Raw genomic sequence first — 9429 nt, forward strand, 5'->3', positions numbered from 1 at the left:
TCCAAGCAGGGCCGCAGATAACTATTCTCATTACTGATCTATCGATTTGCCTTTCGGTCCAGAACATGGTGAAAAGACGCCCGAGACAACGTCCTCAAATGTCTCGTTTTGTCCACAACCCAAAGATAAACACTTTACTGTCACAGAGGGGAGAGAGAGAGAAACCAGGAAATATTCACATTTAATTTTTACTTTAAAGAAAGCCTCAGTGATGAATCCAGTATCAACATAGCTGGAGATTAATTGAATAGTTAACCAACCAACTAATCGTTGCAGCTCGAGGTCCAAGTTATTTTTACTTGTTTCTTTAAACATTTTTATGTTGGGTATATTTCTTTAAACACCTGAATGGCTTTTCAGATTTCATGGACTCTGGAAGATCTGATTCTTTAGGCTTTCACTTATATATTAAACTTACTGTGGAATTTGTTATTGTATGAATAAGCTGGGCACCAATAATATTCTTAAAGTATTTATTACTTTAGTTTAAAAACAAATAAATCTGACCTTTAAAAAAACAACAAACTCAAAAGTTTCTGTAGTTTTTTTAAAATAGGAGTATTTTAGAGAAGGAAACTAATTTTGTCCCCTGAACTACAAGAAGTCTTAATATCAAAGAGAGGAAGTGGTGAGTTTGAATCAACAGGAAATGAAAATAAAGGCCTCTTCCTGTCTGAGATCTTCAGATCGGAGTTATTAAACTGAAGTCCTTTCAACGCTCTTTCATCACGAGACGACTCCAACAGGACCTCACTCAAAAATCGAGGGATTTTAGTCCGCATTCATTTTGGTTTTTCGTCTGAACGCCGTGGGACCTGGTCTGACTGTGTTCACATCAGAAGACTGAGGGGGAACTGGTTCTGTGTTAATCTGGATCATCGGTGATGATCTGTGAGCAGTTCAACAGTCGCTCCTCCACAGCTTGATGGTTTTGTCGTTCTCCAGAGCGGCTGAGGCGACGATGTTCTCTGTTGGATGGCAGGCGGTCGAGATCACCACGTCTGCACGGAGACACAAAGACACTCGAGTTAGAGACCACACCCGCTGCGTCTTCTACTTCCTGTTATCAGCACGTACTCTGGACGTCCTGCAGTGAGCTCTCTTCTGAGACCACATAAAGGTTAGGACAGACGATGGGGGACGAGGACACAGAAAACAAAGAAACACCACTGAACACTAAGACAGGAAATAGCAGAGACTAGGAGACAAAGTCAGAGACTAGGAGACAAAGTAAACAACCAAGAGACAAAGTCGGAGACTAGGAGACAAAGTCAACAACTAAGAGGCAAAGTCGGAGACTAGGAGACAAAGTCAGAGACTAAGAGACAAAGTCAGAGACTAAGAGACAAAGTCAGAGACTAAGAGACAAAGTCAGAGACTAGGAGGCAAAGTCAGAGACTAGGAGACAAAGTAAACAACCAAGAGACAAAGTCGGAGACTAGGAGACAAAGTCAACAACTAAGAGGCAAAGTCAGAGACTAGGAGACAAAGTCAGAGACTAGGAGACAAAGTCAGAGACTAGGAGACAAAGTCAACAACTAAGAGACAAAGTCAACAACTAAGAGACAAAGTCGGAGACTAGGAGACAAAGTCAACAACTAAGAGGCAAAGTCAACAACTAAGAGGCAAAGTCAGAGACTAGGAGGCAAAGTCAGAGACTAGGAGGCAAAGTCAGAGACTAGGAGACAAAGTAAACAACCAAGAGACAAAGTCGGAGACTAGGAGACAAAGTCAACAACTAAGAGGCAAAGTCAGAGACTAGGAGACAAAGTCAGAGACTAGGAGACAAAGTCAGAGACTAGGAGACAAAGTCAACAACTAAGAGACAAAGTCAACAACTAAGAGACAAAGTCGGAGACTAGGAGACAAAGTCAACAACTAAGAGGCAAAGTCAACAACTAAGAGGCAAAGTCAGAGACTAGGAGGCAAAGTCAGAGACTAGGAGGCAAAGTCAGAGACTAGGAGACAAAGTAAACAACCAAGAGACAAAGTCGGAGACTAGGAGACAAAGTCAACAACTAAGAGGCAAAGTCAGAGACTAAGAGACAAAGTCAGAGACTAAGAGACAAAGTCAGAGACTAAGAGACAAAGTCAGAGACTAGGAGACAAAGTAAACAACTAGGAGACAAAGTAAACAACCAGGAGACAAAGTAAACAACCAGGAGACAAAGTAAACAACCAGGAGACAAAGTAAACAACTAAGAGGCAAAGTCGGAGACTAGGAGACAAAGTCAACAACTAAGAGACAAAGTCAGAGACTAGGAGACAAAGTCAGAGACTAGGAGGCAAAGTCAGAGACTAGGAGGCAAAGTCAGAGACTAGGAGGCAAAGTCAGAGACTAGGAGGCAAAGTCAACAACTAAGAGGCAAAGTCGGAGACTAGGAGACAAAGTCAGAGACTAAGAGACAAAGTCAGAGACTAGGAGACAAAGTCAGAGACTAGGAGACAAAGTCAGAGACTAAGAGGCAAAGTCAGAGACTAGGAGGCAAAGTCACAGACTAGGAGACAAAGTCAGAGACTAGGAGACAAAGTAAACAACTAAGAGACAAAGTCAGAGACTAAGAGACAAAGTCAGAGACTAGGAGGCAAAGTCAACAACTAAGAGGCAAAGTCGGAGACTAGGAGGCAAAGTCGGAGACTAGGAGACAAAGTAAACAACTAAGAGACAAAGTCAGAGACTAAGAGACAAAGTCAGAGACTAGGAGGCAAAGTCAACAACTAAGAGGCAAAGTCAGAGACTAGGAGACAAAGTCAACAACTAAGAGACAAAGTCAACAACTAAGAGACAAAGTCAACGACTAAGAGACAAAGTCAGAGACTAAGAGACAAAGTCAACAACTAAGAGACAAAGTAAACAACTAGGAGACAAAGTAAACAACTAGGAGACAAAGTAAACAACTAGGAGACAAAGTAAACAACTAAGAGGCAAAGTCGGAGACTAGGAGACAAAGTCAACAACTAAGAGACAAAGTCAGAGACTAGGAGGCAAAGTCAGAGACTAGGAGGCAAAGTCAGAGACTAGGAGGCAAAGTCAGAGACTAGGAGGCAAAGTCAGAGACTAGGAGGCAAAGTCAGAGACTAGGAGGCAAAGTCAGAGACTAGGAGGCAAAGTCAGAGACTAGGAGACAAAGTCAACAACTAAGAGAAAAAGTAAACAACTAGGAGACAAAGTAAACAACTAGGAGACAAAGTAAACAACTAGGAGACAAAGTAAACAACTAGGAGACAAAGTAAACAACTAGGAGACAAAGTAAACAACTAGGAGACAAAGTAAACAACTAGGAGACAAAGTAAACAACTAGGAGACTCTTGGTGCTTCTCAAGTCTCTAAATTGCATCCACGTTTTCCCTGAATTGCGTCTTCCCACCAACAAAGTCAGGAGAGAAGGGAGGAGGAAATGTGTTTTTAGAGACATGAGACGTCCTTTCCTCCGAAGCGTCACATGAAGCGACGTCCGTTTCTGATGACGGCGGCAGCTGATCACAGCTGGAGAGACTTGAGGGCGTTTGTGTCTGCATCCATGTGCACTGTGTTGGTGCTAACAACAGTTCTCAGTGCAGAGCAGCAGGATTGTCTGAGAATAATAGGTTGCTGTACGTCCTGCTCAGAGGATCACTTCTACTGGCACAAAGCTGATATTATCTGCATTTACTTCTATTGACTCTGGTTGTGAATTCGTTATTGAATAACCCAGAATATGATCCCGGTGTCTCGGAATTTCTGAGGCTAAATGTTTAAGGGAAACCGATGCAACTCCTATCAAAGTCGCCGCTCAGTTTTTGGCTTTCAGTTTATTTCCTCTTCTGATATCCTCCAACACTACTGCATACATTTTTATATTTTATATCAAACAACAGTTTTTTTTAGCGCAGCAGCTTTCACACTTTCATCAGCTGATTTTACTGGCGGAGCCGCCGGCTGCTTTCATCAGAGGCTTTGCTCGCTTCATAGAGACTTGTGCAGTTTAGAGTGCGACTCCTTACTTTGTTTTATTGATGTCTGTTTGGAATAAACAAGAATGAGCTGCCTCACATGTGCCTGAACAGAAATGACGATAAATGATGTAAAACGTGTTTCTAGCTGACAGACTCTCTGACTTTAATTGTCTCCATAATACAAGAAGCTGCTGGGAGAATTAAAAGAAATAAAACTTGTTGTGTGAGGGGCTTTTGTTTTAACATGACAGTGAATCAGAAAACAACTCAAACTAACTCTTTGCAGAGGTAAACTTGAGTTTAATGTTTCTGTCCTGATGCATCAAGATCACTCTGATCAGCTGCAGCGTCCAATCAATAAAACGGCTACCCAGTAAGGGGGCGTGTCGTCAGTAAAAGACTTCTATCCTTGTATCCTCGCTCATAGCTCCTCAGAGATCGCTCCTCAGGCCGCGAATAAGAGACTTGAGAAGTACCCAAAGGCAGGGACTAGGAGACAAAATAAAACTAGGAGACAAAGGCAGGGACTAGGAGACAAAATAAAACTAGGAGACAAAGCCAGGGACTAGGAGACAAAATAAAACTAGGAGACAAAATAAAACTAGGAGACAAAGCCAGGGACTAGGAGACAAAGGCAGGGACTAGGAGACAAAATAAAAATAGGAGACAAAGGCAGGGACTAGGAGACAAAATAAAAATAGGAGACAAAGGCAGGGACTAGGAGACAAAATAAAAATAGGAGACAAAGGCAGGGACTAGGAGACAAAGCCAGGGACTAGGAGACAAAGGCAGGGACTAGGAGACAAAGCCAGGGACTAGGAGACAAAGCCCGCTAGGTGGGAGTCATGTTGAGAGGTTAAAGGTCATACCTGTGTGTCCTTGTAGTTTCTGAACGATCTCTTTGGTCCGAAGGTTCCAGATGTAAACCATGCTGTCCTCAGAGCCCGACACGATCCACTGAAACACAGAGGTCAAAGGTCAAACCGCCTGACACACCGAGGTCAAAGGTCAAAGCTCCTCTACAGGTGTACTGTGTTTGACCTCACCTTCCCTCCTGTAACAGAGAAGTTGGCGAAGTACTTCTCGTTCTTATGGCCAGAGTACGTCTTCAAACACTGAAACGCCAAGAGGACAGAGACAGCAGGTCAAACCACTGAAGACAGAGAGACAGACGGTTACAGAGAGAGACACACAGAGAGACGGTTACAGACAGACAGACAGAGACGGACAGACGGTTACAGAGACACACAGACAGACAGAGAGACAGACAGAGACGGTTACAGAGACACACAGACAGACAGAGAGACAGACAGACGGTTACAGAGACACACAGACAGACAGAGAGACAGACAGACGGTTACAGAGACACACAGACAGACAGAGAGACAGACAGACGGTTACAGAGACACACAGACAGACAGAGAGACAGACGACAGAGACAGACAGAGACGGTTACAGACAGACAGACGACAGAGACAAAGACATGTTCAAGTCAAACGGCTCGTTCGGCTCCGCTGCGGAACAAGAAATCTCAGAGAGCCTGGAGACCAACTGCTCTCTGAAATGTCTGCGACTTTAACAGAAGACACAGAGGCCGGTTTCTGAGCTTTAGGGGGTTTAAGGTTTAAAGAGAGCTGGCCGGGCTGAACCACGAGCTTAACCAGAAGCTATCCGAGGTCGGGGCGAGGAACTGAAGAAGCCAGGGTCCCCGCTCTTTTCTACACATCATTTTCCAGCTGCTGCGACAGACGGGTATCACACGGTCCACTGACACGTTCCTCTCTGCTCAAGCAGCTGAACCAAACCGGTTCAACATCAGTAATAAAGGACCACAGGCAGCAGGTATTTACCTTTGGAGCTTGAGGAAACTTTCCTTTCATTCTAAAGAGGCTTTCAGTTACAAGAGAAAAATAGTTTGGAGTCTACATTTGCTTAGACGTGTTGAATTCTTTTCTAAATTCATTAAAGGCACGTTCCTTCACGGTAGATTAAATCAAATTTGGTCTAAAATATTTATCTCAGTCAGGACCTTTGTATCTAATCATAATTAAGATATTCTCCATTTCCAACAACCTCATATTTGTCTCAGTGTTTGACAACATTTTCCTTCCAAAAATAATAGAATTTGGTCGTGAACGGGACACAGTCACGTGTTTGGGCTTTGAGAAAAAGAAATCCCTCCAAGTTCTGTTATTTACTGACATGATCCGCAGCGCTGATCCAGCCTCTCCAACAGCCAGCTGGTCTACGTACATATATATAAAAATGAGATGTGTGGAACCATCGCACAGGGGACCCGCTGGCCTTTACAGGGCCTGTCGGTAGGAACCAGCCTCACTCTGTGTGGAGTCACACCGGTGGCAGCACACCGCTCAGTGCTGGAACCATTCAGACCGCCACACCTGTGACCACGTGACCTGACATGTGGGCCTTTATCTGGGAGTAGAGGTGGAGGGAAAGGTCGATATAGCATCGCAATATTTTACGTGGCAATATTGTATCGATACACAGATGCCAAGTATCGACCTTTTATTATATAAATTGTACTTTTTGGTACTATAATAATAAATCAATTGCCTTTTCTGTCCACTAGAGAAAGAGTTTTCCTTTGGGGACACAATTTGAAGTTGGAAAAAAGGTAATAAATTGCAAAAATATTGCATCGTGACAGACGTATCACGATAATATCACATCGTGGGGCCTCTGGTGATTCCCACCCTTAATCCAGGAGGCCTCTGCACTTGAAGGAAATAAAATAAATATATTCACCATCGGCTCAGATTTCTACACATTAACAGTGGAGAGGATTTTAATAGAAATATAGGGGACTGTTTCAATCCCACTCAACAACATTTAAAAAGAGGCCGTCCTCTGAGGATTAAAGCAAGGTGGGAAGCAGAGGGTGATCTCACAATCACACTGGAAGGATGAGTCCAGTCCTGCAGACAGCAGCACTTCAGTGACTCGACTCTTAACTCAGACAGGCAGCTGGAAACGAGTGTCCTGGAGGCAGTTTTTAACGGTGGAAATCTGATTTAAGATCATGTATCTTCAAAAGGCTTTCACCAGACAAACCAACCACAAAGAATCACATCTGAACCAAGAACTCACACTGATGTCTACAGAAACGTAAAGTCAGAACTCCCTAATCCTCTCCCGCAGATGTCTTTGATGAACACTGGGCAAACGTTAGTCTCTTGTGTTGTGTAGCAGGCTCCTGATTGGCTCAGTGTGACCTGCCAAGGAGTTTAATTGGCTGTTTCAAATGAAGGCCTCTACCTGCGTAGGCAGACACTGATCAGGCGTCTTCATGACACATCTTCCCTGGATTCAGATTTCTCCTCAAAGGAAGTGATTCACAGAGCGGGCGTGTTCCTGTAGCAGACGGTCATCTCTTCAGATTTACTATTAAAGGGACGTTTACTCACCGATCAGAGTCTTCAGACACTGTCCCGACGCCGCGTCCCAGATCCGGCTGCAGACACACAGAATCAAATCAGCCTTGGTTCTGCAGCGAGTCGTGTTTCAGTGCTACTCTGTGAGAGACGTACCAGAGGCCGTCGTAGCTGCTGGAGACGATCAGCGAGCCGTCTGTTGAAGTGAACCTGGAACACACAGGCCGGGTCGGGGGTCGGGGGTCAGGGGTCAGGACCAGAACTCATTTATGCAAATTATAAACGGGTCCACGAAAAGTCCTAAACCGCGTGGAGGGTCAGAGGTCAGGACTTACAGCAGAGACGGGCTCAGAGTGAGCCGGCAGCGTCTTCAGACACTTTCCCGTCTTAACGTCCCAGATCCGAACGCGCTCATCAAACTGCAGACGCACAGAGAGGCGGAGACAGTCAGCTTTATTAAGATCCAGAACCTCGCTGCTGCTGCTGCGTTGTGGTGAGGCGGCGTACCGATCCGGACACCACCAGGTTGGACTGAGGGTTGAAGTTGCAGCAGAAGACGTAGTTACTGTGACCCTTCAGAGTCTTCAGACACTTCCCCTGAAGAGACAGGACGGGACACACCTCTGCAGGCAGCCCACTGCTGCGTCAACACAAACTCTTACATGTCAAACAGACAGCTGTGTGTTGGGTCTCGGGCTGGGGATCAAACACTGGCTACCAAATCATGGATTCATTAAGAATTCCTCCATCCTTCCCCAGAGACGCCCCTCTAGCTCAGAGACTCCTCTTACTTTAACCATGAAGGGGAAGATGAGCGACGATGAAGAGGATTCACCGAGCGCTGACGAGATCTGAGGTGAAGGAACCAGAACCGAGAGTCCATAAGAACCGGGTTCAATGAGTAGCTCTGTGTGTATATGGTGGAGGCTGCCTCCCTCTCTCTGGAGGCAGATGGCCGCCCACCCTGAGTCATGGTTCTGCTCGAGGTTTCTGCCTCTTAAAGGAAGTTTTTCCTTGCCTCTGTCTCCTAGTGCTGCTCTTGGTGGGAACTGTTGGGCTTCTGTAAATAGCATCATAGAGTTCGGTCTAGACCTGCTCTTTATGAAAAGCGCTGTGAGATAACTGTTGTTGTGATTTGGTGCCATATAAATAAAACAATCAGAAACGATCCCCCGCCTCGTGCATGTAAACATGTCTGTCTGTGTGTCTTACAGAGTTGTTGTCCCAGATTTTCAGCGTTTTGTCGTCGGAGGCAGAAACCAGCAAGTTGGAGTCTGAAGACCAGGACACATCCGAGATCCCCTGCAACACAGACACACAGGATCAGAACCGGGCTGACTCCAGACCGGGTTCAGAGCAGGATCAGGACCGAGGTGTCTCACCAGTTTGTGTCCGACGATGGACTTCTCGAACTTCCCGTCGAACGCTCCCCAGATCTTTATCAGCTTGTCAGCAGCTGCAGAGAGAGGTTACCATGGTTACTGCAACATCACGGACTTTACCGACAAACACCGACCCCATCGCCTCCTCTGACCCGTCAGCAGAATCACGTTTGTCTGTTCATGTTAACGCACGACAAGGTCAGTTCGACCGCGCGTTCAGACGCACTGATCGGGCCGCATCGTAGAAACAATCATCCACGTGTTATTACAGGAGACATCGTGCAGCCCTATGGACACGTCTGCACGCGACCTTATTACGTTTAGCTTGGAGCCGCCGCCCTCTCAGACCTGCATGACGGCAGCTCTGATCCAACAGGGTAAATATAATAATACTTGCCCGTCAGATCCACAGACCCTGGAATGCTGAGTTCACTTAACAACTGCCTTTGTGAAGTTAAAAAATGGATGTCAAATAATTTCCTCCAGCTGAACTCAGACAAAACAGAAATCCTGGTCATCGGGTCTCAGCAGATGGCAAATCAAATACTGCCATCTGCTGGTTCCCTAGTAAATCACATTAAGCCTGTGGCAAAGAACCTTGGTGTTTGGTTTGATAGTAATTTAAATTTCGAGCAGCACACCACAAAGCTTGTTCAATCATGTTTTTATCAACTTAGAAATATAGCTAAAATTCGATCTATGTTAACTTTTAAGGA

The 9429-nt window shown here is 45.2% G+C and overlaps 1 non-coding gene and 1 pseudogene across 1 annotated transcript; both read right to left on the reverse strand.

Annotated features, from left to right (window-relative positions):
* Window positions 1-165: 165 nt before the first annotated feature.
* LOC123960371 overlaps window positions 166-9429 on the reverse strand; it is a 12360-nt pseudogene continuing 3096 nt past the window's right edge.
* Window positions 6206-6336, reverse strand: LOC123961064. The gene has a single exon (XR_006822653.1). It is a non-coding gene; the product is annotated as a small Cajal body-specific RNA 14 (non-coding RNA).

The sequence above is a fragment of the Micropterus dolomieu genome, linkage group LG21 (assembly GCF_021292245.1).
Source record: "Micropterus dolomieu isolate WLL.071019.BEF.003 ecotype Adirondacks linkage group LG21, ASM2129224v1, whole genome shotgun sequence".
Lineage (NCBI taxonomy): Eukaryota > Metazoa > Chordata > Actinopteri > Centrarchiformes > Centrarchidae > Micropterus > Micropterus dolomieu.